At 43.5% G+C, this 13,032-nt stretch overlaps 1 long non-coding RNA gene across 5 annotated transcripts in view; it reads right to left on the bottom strand.

Annotated features, from left to right (window-relative positions):
• LOC105492579 (uncharacterized) overlaps positions 1-13,032 on the bottom strand; it is a 101,380-nt gene that overhangs the window by 69,327 nt on the left and 19,021 nt on the right. For all 5 annotated transcript variants that reach the window (XR_011609711.1, XR_011609712.1, XR_011609714.1 and 2 more), the window contains exon 2: positions 10,411-10,466. This is a non-coding gene — a long non-coding RNA (uncharacterized lncRNA). The remainder of the gene's footprint in view (positions 1-10,410; positions 10,467-13,032) is intronic.

The following is a 13,032-nucleotide window of genomic DNA, read 5'->3' as shown; positions in this document are numbered from 1 at the left end:
GACACGTGAAAAGGACACAGAAACAAGCTTGAAAGGGCTTCCACTACCCCAATCTGAGACAGTTTGAACATAGGGATAATGATAGTAATGGATTACAACCCATTTAATAAAACAGAAATCCATGAGTCCCATGCCCAAATAAACAAATGAATGGAGGGATGGACAAACAACAAATAAATAAATGGAAGGTTTAATAAGGAGTATATTTACATAATCTCAACATTTCTCACCACAAAATACTTGTTAATTACAGAATGAAAATATCAGCTGCACAGTGGAGAAGCCTGATGGGCTTAACCTTCATCAAGTTACCAAAGTAAACATCATGAGAAATGAGACATGAAATTGAAATCATCCACCACCTGATGGGATACAATGAGAAGATCTCAGCATCACACTCATGATATTTCTGCTAGAAGTGCATCACCTGAATCTGATCATGAGGAAACATGAGACAAAGGCAAATTGAGGGACATGCTACAAAATCACTGTCCTGTCACCTTCAAAGATGTCAAGGTTATAAAAACCTAGAAAAGATTAAAGAACTGTTTCAAGCTAAAGGGTTTTGAAAGGACAAAACAAATGCAATGGGAAACTCCGGCTGTCATCCTTTTGCTATGAAGGACGTGAAAACTGGGGAAATTGGCAGAATGTAAATGCATTGTGAGGAGTAGAGGCAGTAATGCCTCGGTATTAATTTCCTGATTTTGATTGTTCTATTGAGATAATATGAGACACTCTACAAAATGAGTGTTCATCAGGATCACCTAGAGGACTTGTTAAAAGATGCAGATTGCTGGACCCCATATCTGAGTTTCTGATTCAGGAAGTCTGCAGTGAGACCCAAAAATGTGTGTCTCTGAAAAGTTATCAGGGAACACCAATGCTGTTGATTCAGAGACCATTTGAGAGACACTGATGAAGGAGAATATTTGTATTTATCTTTTTAAAAGCATACTGCCTTCAAGAGCCATAGGATGTTGTTCAGCAATTTACTCTCAAGTGGTTCGGGAAAAGAAAAGTTATTTGTAATGTACTTGGAAGTTTTGTTTAATTTTGAAATTGTTTCAATAAACAAACAACCTCATTGATTCCAAAGCCTTCAAATCAGAATTTAGGAAAACTGGACAGCGAGGCTGTTGTGAGTGAGCACTGCCAAGTATGCCCTTTCTTAACAGGTATGGCAAAGTAAAGTAAATGAGACAGGATGGGAGCCACTTAAGATACCTAAGAGAACACATTTTCAGGTTGTTAAGCACTCATTGACAACTGATATGCCAAATGCAAACACTCCGTCTCTAAACACTAAAGTAGGTGTCCCCTATGAAGCACCACTTTGAGTTTTCAGTGGCCATTTCTCTTCATGTCTCCACATTTCCCCTTTTCCATTTTGCTGCTGCCTCTAGTTCTAAATTAGAAGATTAAGAAACACAACCCAATGAAAGGGTTGATACTCTTCCTAAAAATCATTTGATACTGTGGTAAGGGGTTGGCAAGAAAATAAAATCCAACCATTCTTTAATCTCCTACCTTTCCAAAAGGTGTGCTGATCCCTCTGCTTACCATTCATGTGAACTTATCCCACTTACCTAACCTCTCTGCGCCTCAGTTACCTCATCTGTAAAATGGGCATAGAAATAGTACCTATACTGACTGGAGTGTAATGAGGATTAAATAAATGTAATGGAGACTTACAATGTCTAACATATTGCAAGCCTTTAATAAATGTTATATGCTATTGTTGTTTCATTTTGTCAAAATGAAATGTTCTTTGGACTTGAGAATTGCCATCCCAGCACCCACCATACTCCCCTTACCACTTGATATTTGAAGCTAAAGACCTCTGGGTAGAAATTCAGCAAATTTGCTAGAAACTAAGGAGTTCCCAGGAGAGAAGATACCAAGATGCTGAACCATGTTTCTCTTGAGGTTCAGTATTTTTAGAATATCTTTAATGGTTCTAATGGCTCCAGTTCAGGTTAGAGAGGCAGCAAATTGCGGTGGTAGGAAGTTGGTACTCTGAATATACATGCTAGAGTTTGAATCCAGTTTCTACCATTTGCTGTCTGACCTTAAGTTACTTAGCCTCTGTGTGCCTCAGTTTCCCCTTTGGTAAAATAGGGAAAATGGTAATAGTATCTACTTCATGGGGCTGTTGGGAAGATAAACAAGACAATTTATATCAAGTGGTTGACATAGTGCTTGACATATAATAAATACTTAATAAAATGTGATTGCTATTGCATTATCATGAAACCACCATTGCAAAATTATTAATATAACTGAGACAGTGAAAGAGATTTGACCTAACCAACTCCATCTTGCTTCTAACCTTCAAGCTGTCCTCATTCATTCCTGGGCATAGGCCAAACTAACTTTGGGAGGAACTTACTTTGTAGTTTATAGTTTAAAACAAAGACCGTAAATTACCAAAACAAACCCCCTTCTTGCCTGGGGACTAGACTGCCTTTGATGGACTAACAAATTAGCCAAAAGATTAGAAATTATGCTTTAGGAGTCATGCAGCTGGAGGCTACAAGATTCTGACCCTCCCCACATTGCTCCTGGGGATAATGTCACTCTTTGTAAAACCTAAAACCAGTGCTTGAGATATTTTGCAGACTGGGCACTTGATGGATCAGGTGGCACCACCCAGATAAACTGGCTCATCTGATCTTGTGGCCCCCACCCAGCAACTGACTTAGTGCAAGACAGCACCAACTGCCTATGATTTCATCTCCAACCCAACCAATCAGCACTCCTGACTCACTGGCTAACCCCCTTCATCCACTAAATTACCCTTAAAAACTCTAATCATCGAATGCTAAGGGAGACTGATTTGAGTAATAATAAAACTCCAGTCTCCCGCACAGGCAGCTCTGCAGGAATTACTCTTTCTCTATTGCAATTCTTATCTTGATAAGTTAGCTCTAAGCAGTGGGAAAGGTGAATCCATTGGGTGGTTACAATCAGTGGACAAAAAAGAGCAACAAATGTCCTCTGGGGTAGTCATGAATACTGTTTGACACATATTTCTGTCTAATTTCTGGGCATAAGGTGTGGCCATGTGACTCGTTCTAGTCAATGACATGATGTCACTTCTGTAGGAGAGGGAAAAAACTTTTTCTCTGTTCTCTTAAATTCAGTGCCTGGGGCCTGGAAATTAAAACTGACAAAAGGCAGGTTAACAAGAGAAACATTTTATTTCCTATGCTCACAGGAGCTTTACAGAAAAGAAAGAAAGGCTTGGGAGCTTATATACCATGTTAACAAAGGGCAATAAATTTTCAAACAGTGACAAGAGAGAGGAAAAAGGGTCTGGGCTTCTAGGGGTTATAAATTGTGTGAAAATAAATATATGGAAGAAACTAATGGAAGATAAGGTTATGTTAGTAATGTTGGTTATGCAGAGTCGTTGGTGAGTCTCCAGTGATAAAAGTTGGTAAATCTCTGGTGATTTAAGATTGTTCCCCTTTTCCTGGTATGGGAGAGAGGAGGGGGAACACCTTCACAAAGGAAAATGTATGTCCTGCTTTTAGAAAGAAAGGGTGGAGGAGAGAGGGTTCCTCCTTTGTCTGCTATTTCTTAATTGCCTTCAGATCAAAATAATTCTTATGCCAAAGTAGCCATTTGGGGGTAGCATATTCAGATCCCCTTCACCTCTAAGCTGAAACATTTAGTTACCAGTGCAAGTCCCTCCAGAACTCTTCCCTTTGGTACACTGACCAATGTAAGCCAAAAATAAAAGTCTGAGTCCCCCAACTGACTGAATGGACCCTCTCTGGACCAAGAGAAACCTGAAAGACTGAATTCCTGCCCACGACAAAAAGGAAAGTCAGACACACCTCAGCATACTCCCTCCTTTTGGAGTTTGGCACTACTGACAGCATTAAGGTTAAAATAGAGATCCTAAGACCGACAAAACAGACTCCGTATAGCAATAAAATATACCATATTTCAACCTGACTCTGGTATAGCATCACATGAGAGCAAGCCTCGAAAACAATAAAAATATTTTATCCCCAAATATATTTCTTTAACATATTTTGAAGTAGCCCTGCAAAACCATCTCTTGTGGGAGAAATTTGCATCTGTGGGGAATCTCCTCCTTTTTCTAGGTCTTTTCTGGATCCAGGAAGGATTTAACTAAGAGTCTGACACCTTGTAAGGTCTGAAGAGAGATATTTACCATCTATTCTCTCTGGAAGTCTGCTACTTAGGGGTTTTGTCTGCATAACAAAAACCTTGACCTCCATACCCTGCCTCCTTATCTTAAGCATTTCTTTCTACTGATTTCAACTGCTTAGGCAAATCTTAACTCTTTCAATCAATTGCCAATCAAAAATCCTTTAAATCTACCTATGACCTACCCTGCTTTGAGATGTCTCACCTTTCTGGGCCAAACCTATCTATACCTTACATGTATTGATTTATGTCATTGCCTGTAACTTCTGTCTCGCTAAAATGTATAAAACCAAGCTGTAACCTGACCACAACAGGCACATTTTCTCAGGACCTCTTGAGATTGTACCCCAGGTCAAGATCACTCATAATGGCTCAGAATAAACCTCATTAAATAGTTTACAGAGTTTGGCTTTTTGCGCCTATATCAGCAACTTTCTAGGTGGTGGCTGCTCAGTCAGCTTGGGGCCCTGAGTAATTCCAGTAAAAGCAGAGCTACTCCTGTGACCTGCAAAAGGCACATAGTGTGAACAAGTACAAGGAATAAACCTTCTTTATTTTAAGGCACAGAAATTTGGAAATTGTTTGTTACCACAGCATAACCTACCCTATCCTGACTGATTGACTACAACTACCACCACCCACGGCCAAGGGAAGGCTCACCTGGCAAAAGGAGGAAATTAGTGTCATTGTCTTGGGCTGGGGTTAGAGGTTTCTTTTTCTGATCATAGTGTGTGGCTGACACTGAATACCCTCTTCTTAATCAATAGACATTGTATTAGTTAACAAATTATCCCAAAGCTTGGTGGCCCATATGCATAGATCACCACAGAATACAATCAATACTGAAAGCTGTATCTCCCACCCCTCCCACCTCCTGTGCCCACCCTCCTTCTCTATTGAATGTATACTCTCTAGCACATGAGGATAATACAAAATGTCAGGTGTAAGTCAAGTTGCTGTTAAAGAAAATACAAAAGAAAAGCTTACTGTGTCCTAATGTTTACAAAAGCACATGGATAAAGACCACTGTCAAAAACAGGTACGCACAAACCTGTGGGTAGAGCACGTGAGCCATGCCTGCATCCTGCGTTGGTGGAGAAAACCAGCACTTCAATATACTGTGCCCCAGAGGCTTCCTTCTTTCTTCATCTGCCCATCTTCCCACGGATGTTTCAATTGCTTATTTCACGTGGCTCCCAAAGATGTTTTCAACATAGTCTTAACAACCATCACGTCAATACATTTTAAAAGTAATTATAAGAAAGGGGCAGCCAGAGAATGTGCTGTCCACGCTCTCCTGCTACCCCTTTGGCTACATTCTAGCCTCCAAACATTGTCCCAGAAAACCTTTGCATCTAAGTGGGCAAGGCCAACAAGGGGCCTAATTTAATATCCAGAATTCTGGAACCAGAAAGAGATGCTGAACTCCAAAAAATGCCAAGCAAGAAGCTGCATCAAAATGATTTAATATGAACAAAGCTGACACCACACCACCCCAAGGAAAAAGATGGCTATTTAGCATTTCCTCCTCTCCTCAATTCCACGCACAAGCAACTGCTTCAGGAAAAACAGACCCAGGAATCTCTGGCATATTCTACTTCCAGATAGCCTGCCACCCCCACAGGCAGTGTTTCCAATCAGGGTTTGAGTGAATGGAGATGATAAAGTTCTTCCCTAGAGATAAAGAGGCTTCATTTGCAGAGAAATGGAACAGGAGGAGAAAGGAATGGTAAGAATCGGCAGTTTGTTCCCCAGGCAGGGTTAACAAAAATCAGCTAAAGCCACCACTTCAAGGTTAAGGCAGGAGACAAACAGACATGATGCTATAAATACAGTGTCCCTTTGGGCACCGAGGCATGGATCATAGCAAGCCCAGGGCTACATGAGACATGGTGGGTGCCCATCGCTCTGGGGCCTGATGGATTGACAGGCAGACAAATATGAAATGCAAACCTCTCAGCCAGGCCCTGCCTGGGTGAAATCTCATTAAAGCACACATCAAAGATTGCACGGCAGGGGCAGAAAGTAAAACGCAGAGCCACAGCCAGCCTGGGCGGTAAGAAAGGATGGCCACAACATGATAAAGAAGCTCAGAGGGGTAGCATTAGTCAGGAACCATGCCTAGCTGCCCACTTGCCTTCAACAACTCAGCAGACTTGCCCCAGAGCCATCCTGTTTCACCACTTTGGGAGGACTGCATAAATTCATGTCTCAATATAACAAGAACCACCTCGCTCACCATGTGCCATCCACCATGCCAAGTGCTTTGTGTGTATACTCTCATTTCATTATCCCAGGGGCCCAATAAGGCAGGTCTCACCAATCTCACTTCACAGATGCAAAACCTGGAGATCAGGAGAGTTTAGTCACGTTCAGGATCACATAGTTGGTAAAGCCAGGGTTTGAATTCAGATTATTTCCAACTCCAAAGCTTATGCTTTTATCCCCAGTGCTGCTATTCACAGCTCTTGCAGCATCCCAAGGAACCTGGGTCCTCCCAGCCATCACTCTTCATGGTATCTAGGCAGGAAGAGTACACACAGGCTGCTGCTCCCCTCCCGTGCTCATTAGTCAGGAGTTCATGGCCATGCATCCTGCTGGGTTCAGCCTCCACTGCAGAACCCTGCTGAGAGCCATGCTTGTAAGCAGCTGCTGCCAGCCCATCTGAGGGCTGCATGAGCAAACATAATGGACACACTTGGTTAGTAGCGGGTGAAGTGGAAGTGGAGGCCAGCAAATGCCATTTTCCTCATAGTGGGGAAGACAGTATCTCTGAGAAAAAGATACTCCTAACCCCCTTTGCCATGTGTGTCCCTCTCTCCATTCCCACAGCTGTCAGCCTGGCTCCTGGGCTCTTTGTCTCCCTGGACCACGCTGTGGCCATGTAAGTCCTAGCATAAATCCAAGCACGCTTCTCTCTAGCTCATCCTTCAGGGGGTCCCCAGTGCTCCAGGGGGAAGGGAATCCTCCTTACCTAGAAACCTCCTCCCAAGAAAGGCCCTTGGCTGCCTTGGCCACCTGGAGAAGGCCCTCTCTGCTTACAAGATTCAGTTCAAGGATGTGGACAGATATACACCAAGTTATTGATATTGATGACCTCCCAAAGTTGAGATTAAAAGAGGCTAGAGGCAAATTGTCAACACTGCAATTATTCAGCTCTGAATTGTTTACATATTTATCATGGTTTAAAAAGTCATGACAGAATCAAACAGTAAAAAGCATATAAAGGTGGAAAAATGATATACATTCCCAGATACCTACCTGCTCCCCACCTGGGTGTGTAAGACTCAGCAGCCAGAATTTTTGACTGCATTTTTGCTGCCCCGGTTAGATTTCTCACTCCTTGAAAGCAAGAACTCTCTTTCACACATCACTGAATCTGTAGCATGACTGTCACTTATTAAAACCATTTGTTGGCCGGGCGCGGTGGCTCAAGCCTGTAATCCCAGCACTTTGGGAGGCCGAGGCGGGTGGATCATGAGGTCAGGAGATCGAGACCATCCTGGCGAACACGGTGAAACCCCGTCTCTACTAAAAAAATACAAAAAACTAGCCGGGCGAGGTGGCGGGCGCCTGTAGTCCCAGCTACTCGGGAGGCTGAGGCAGGAGAATGGCGTAAACCCGGGAGGCGGAGCTTGCAGTGAGCTGAGATCCGGCCACTGCACTCCAGCCTGGGCGACAGAGCAAGACTCCGTCTCAAAAAAAAAAAAAACAAAACCATTTGTTTTCTTAGAATCATGTTCACCACCTGGCTGATGTCCTCTCTCATGATAGTTAGGAGCCTGTGCAAGGGACTACCCAAAGCCACCAGAGAATCCTCCAAAATAGAGCTAATAACCTAAACAAGAAAGATCAGACCAGTGTGATCCGTGAAACAGTACAGGACACATGATCCATTTCTTCAATAAACAGCACAGGGGAGAAAAAGTTTCTTAAAAGAGACTTAAGAACTTTAACAACCAAATTCAGCGTGTGCATATTTTTCAGATCTTAAAAAACCAACTCCAAAGAGACATTTGAGACAATTAGGGGAATTTGAACAATGATGGGGAATTGGAGGGTGTGAAGAATCACTGTTAATTTTGTTAGGTGTGATAAATAGTGATTATGTTAAAAAAAAAAGTCTATATTGACATCTGTAATTCCAGCACTTTGGGAAGCCGAGGCAGGCAGATCACTTGAGGTCAGGAGTTCGAGACCAGCCTGGCCAACATGGTGAAAGCCCATCTCTACTAAAAACACAAAAATTAGCTGGGCATGGTGGCATGCGCCTGTAATCCCAGCTACTCAGGAGACCCACTTTAACCTGAGGTGGAGGATGCAGTGAGCCGAGGTCGCACCACTGCACTCCAGCCTGGGCGACAGAGACAGAGCAAAACTCTGTCTCAAAGAAAAAAAACAAACAAACAAAAAAAAAAAACACAGTCTATACTGGATATGGGTAAAATCATGTCTAAAAATTGCTTTAAAATATTCTAGCATTTAAAAAAAAAGAGTACCAGGATAAGCAGATGAACAAGATTAGGAAAATGTGTTGCTAATTGCTGAAGCTGGATGAGCAGTTATGGGGTCTTGATTCTGCTCTCTTTTTATGTCTTTTGAAAGATTTTCACAGTGAAAAGTTTTAAAAGTAAACTTAAATGAGCTTCTAATTTAACAGTGTGTGTGTGTGTGTGTGTGTGTGTGTACACACAGAGACACATATAGTCCATGAACTGTCTGCCTCAGAATCACCTGGTATGCTTGTTAAAATGCAGATTCTCCAGGTTTCTCTGACACTCCCACCCACCCCCAGGCTCTAATACACCGGTGGTTCTGGCAGGAGGATTCCACTAAGAATATCCACAAAGCCTACTTGCCAGGAGTAGGCTCAGTATACACCCAGAGTCCTGTGTTATTATTGGCACTGCCCTTTCCCCTCAAGAGTGTCCCAGTCCAGACAACATTGCAGCTAGTCACCCAAGTCAGAGTGAGCCATGCTGTTTCATGTTTTCCTCTCTTGCTGCCCCCACCTGTATCTGCTGAACCTCACTTACCTACCAAAGCCCAGCTCAAACACAGCCCCCAAGACCTTCGCTAATTACTTCAAGTGAGATCATTCCTCCACCCTTTAAACCACTGACCTGCAGCCTAAGAGCACACAGTGCTGTCCTCTAGCATACCTGCCGGGATGGCCATCCTATGCTTGTGTGTCACTAGCCAGAGAACTCTTTAAAGGCAAGGACCAGGCCAGGTGCATTGGCTCATGCCTGTAATCCTAGCCCTTTGGGAGGCTGAGGCAGGTGGATCACCTGGGGTCAGGAGTTCAAAACCAGCCTGGACATCATGGCGAAACCCTGTCTCTACTAAAAATACAAAAATTAGCCAGGCATGGTGGTGGGTGTTTAAAATCCCAGCTACTCAGGAGGCTAAGGCAGGAGAATTGCTTGAATCGGGGGTGTGGGTGGGTGGGAGGCGGATGGGGGTGTGGAGGTTGCAGTGAGCTGAGATCACACCACTGCACTCCAGCCTGGGCAAAAAAGTGAAACTCCATCTCAAAAACAAAAAAACAAACAAACAAACAAAAAGGCAAAGACCATGCCTTATGTACCTCCTTCTCCCCAATGCCTAGCACAGAATGGATGTTTAGGAAAATGTTTATCCAGTGAATTATTAAACAAAGGAATTAATAAATAAATGACAGTCACTACGCTGGGCATCTCATGGAAAGTCTTTGTTTATTTAAATTCTTTTTTTTTTTTTTTTTTTTGAGATGGAGTTTCGCTTTTGTCACCCAGGTTGGAGTGCAGTGGCACGATCTCGGCCCACTGCAACCTCTGCCTCCTGGGTTCAAGCAATTCTCCTGCCTCAGCCTCCCAAGTAGCTGGGATTACAGGCGCCCACCACCACTGACTAATTTTTTTATTTTTGGTAGAGATGAGGTGTTACCATGTTGGCCAGGCTGGTCTCGAACTCCTGACCTCAGGTGATCCACCTACCTTGGCCTCCCAAAGTGCTGGGATTACAGGTATGAGCCATCGCACCTGGCTAAATTCTTATATATCATCATGATTAGTGGCCCCGACCTTTTTGGCACCAGAGACCAGTTTCATGGAAGACAGTTTTTCCATGGACTGGGGGTGGGGGGTGATGGTTTGGGATGATTCAAGCACACTGCATTTATTGTACACTTTATTTCTATTATTATTACATTGTAATATATAATGAACTAATTATACAACTCACCATCATGTAGTCAACGACAGCCCTGAGCTTGTTTTCCTCCATCTAGATGGTCACATCTAGGGGTGATGGGAGACAGTGACAGATCATCAGGCATTAGATTCTTATAAGGAGCATGCAACCTAGATCCTTCATATGCACAGTTCACAATAAGGTTTATGTTCCTATGAGAATCTCATGCCATCAGTGATCTGAAAAGAGGCGGAGCTCAGGCACTAATGTGAGCAATAGGGAGTGGCTGTAAATACAGATGACGCTTCTTTCACTCACCTGCTGCTCACCTCCTGCTGTATGGCCTAGTTCCTAACAGGCCACAGACCTGTACCCGTTCATGGCCCAGGAGTTGGGGACCTCCGGTCATGATGAAATGTTAGGCTGTCTTAATTTAAAATTACTAGTGTGAAATCTGGGTAAAACATTGGGGAAATTTGATACATTATCTGGCAGAAAGAGATTAGAATTCCAAAAATCATGTGTACATTAACTGTAAGTATAAAAACATATCTTTATATTATTATTTTCGTAAGAACAAAAACCAAAAGGTAATACGCAAACAAAAAAAAAAGTAGTAGGGATCTAGAGGGCTGCAGTTCGGCTTTCCAAATATTCTTGTTTGTATTCCTTAATAAGAAAGAAGAAGAAAGAGGGGGGCAAAATGGAGATTCCAGACTGTTTTGGTCTGGTCGTAGTTAACCTGCAAGACTAATTCGAGCGCCACAGATCCCTGCCAAGGCCTCCATCCACCGGCCCAATGGGGAAAGTCTCCATTTCCTGTCCCTGGGGTGGGAGGGCAGGGCGGGGAATGGAAAGGGGGTCATTTTCCACATAGCACACAGGGCTTCCCGTAGCCTGATCAAGTCTAGCAAGACCTGCCACCCCTAAGACAGGGAAGTCTTAATAAATGTACATGTTATGCTCTCCCTATGCAGGCGAGTGCACACCAGCTATTTAAAAGAACAAAGAGCTTAAACAGTCACTTTGTTTCGACTGAACTGGAGCATTCGGGGCTTTCTATTCATCCTACAAGGAGCCTGCTCAACTATTAACAGATATCAATCTAGTAAATTGTGCAGCAAGCACCATTATTTTCTTCTCAATCTATTTTACCTGCCACATTTCCCAGGAGCAGATTGGAAAATATGTGGTAATTATATATTGATATAGTGTGGGAACAGGTTATATACGGACCTTTTGTACCTAGCTTCCTTATTAACCAGCTAAAATGTGCTCTGTGGGATCCTTCTTCGCTCTTTAAGAAATCTCCTGAGCTGAGCTCTTATTCCGCTGTTTATTATTTTCTCCTAAACTGTGAGCTTTACAAGGACCTCACATGAACCACACTGAGATGGGACTTTGAGGCACAGCCCTGGTGTCCTCCTTGCTGGGCAAGGATTCAATCCAAAGCCAGCCTCCAGCTTCAGTGAACAGGTGACATCCACACAAAGACACAAGCACAGCTTCACCAGGTTGGCTGCTTACTTCCTGCACCACCTAATTAAGAAAGAGTTAGCCAGCATGAAAAGTACTTATTAGGAAGCAGTACACTGGATCATACTTGTGGGCTTTCAGAAGAAATAAATTACTTTTTTTTTTTTTTTAAAGGAACATAGCAACAAGTTTCATGGTAGGCTTTCCTCACCAACACTAACGATAATAGTACCCAGCGAAGAAGCTACAGGAGACGGTGAATGGTCACCTCTGGGAACTTTAATGGTCTTTACTTGGATGATTCTCTGGAATGTTTAAGCAGAAGGAGGGAGAGGCAGCTAGCCTCATGTCAAAGACATTCACGGTGAGGGGCAAGGAGGAGAGCAAGTGGTGAGCCATGAGCACTTTGGGCCTGCTTTCTGGGGTCAGGTGATCTATGTGAATCTCAGCACTAAGAGAAAGTGAAGAGGTCATGTAACCCACGTACCAAGGGCCTGCTAGCCTGGTTCCAAGGTTGTCCTGTCACTCAGCATGTCCTGTGGGCATGATGACGCCAAATCCCAGCTGGGGCCAACTCTTCCCAGCTTCCCTGACCTCAGGGCCACCCATCAGACGTGGCAAATGACAGGTCACTGAAGGGGGCATCATCTGACCTGGGCTCTCCCAGGACCTCTGACGCTCCACTAGCAAGTTGACCTTCTGCCGGGCTTCTGTCTTTGTGCCCTTTCTAATCGGAAAACGAGAAGGGAGGGATACAGTGTGAGATCATTTAGGTCCCATCCAGCTGGAACCAGGAACCGTATACAGGAAAACCCACTGAAATCAGCTGCCTCTCGCTAGCCTAGTCTCGTCTGTCTATATGGCTCTCTTGTCAAAAGATATCCCGAGGAGGCTGAGCTGAATGACTGCACAGGGAGTAGAGCTGACTTCTGACAGGCAGACCTGAAAAGGGCACAGAGGAAAGAAAACTTGCCCGTGGACGTGGGACTCTGCCAACTAAAAATTCAAGTCCAGAATTCATCATCTAACTCACGAAATACAACCTTTGCCACCACCACCCCATGACCCCCCCAAAAATAAAAACCAACCAGTGTAACTGTAGCAATAAAGTAATGAGGGAAGCACACTCTCTCTAAAATGAAACCACCAATACTGTAACTTCCAGCTAAATTTAATTACTAATTTTCTTTATAATAG

The sequence above is a fragment of the Macaca nemestrina genome, chromosome 11 (assembly GCF_043159975.1).
Source record: "Macaca nemestrina isolate mMacNem1 chromosome 11, mMacNem.hap1, whole genome shotgun sequence".
NCBI lineage: Eukaryota > Metazoa > Chordata > Mammalia > Primates > Cercopithecidae > Macaca > Macaca nemestrina.
Note: the sequence above shows the minus strand (reverse complement) of the source record. Positions and strands in the feature narration are given on the sequence as shown.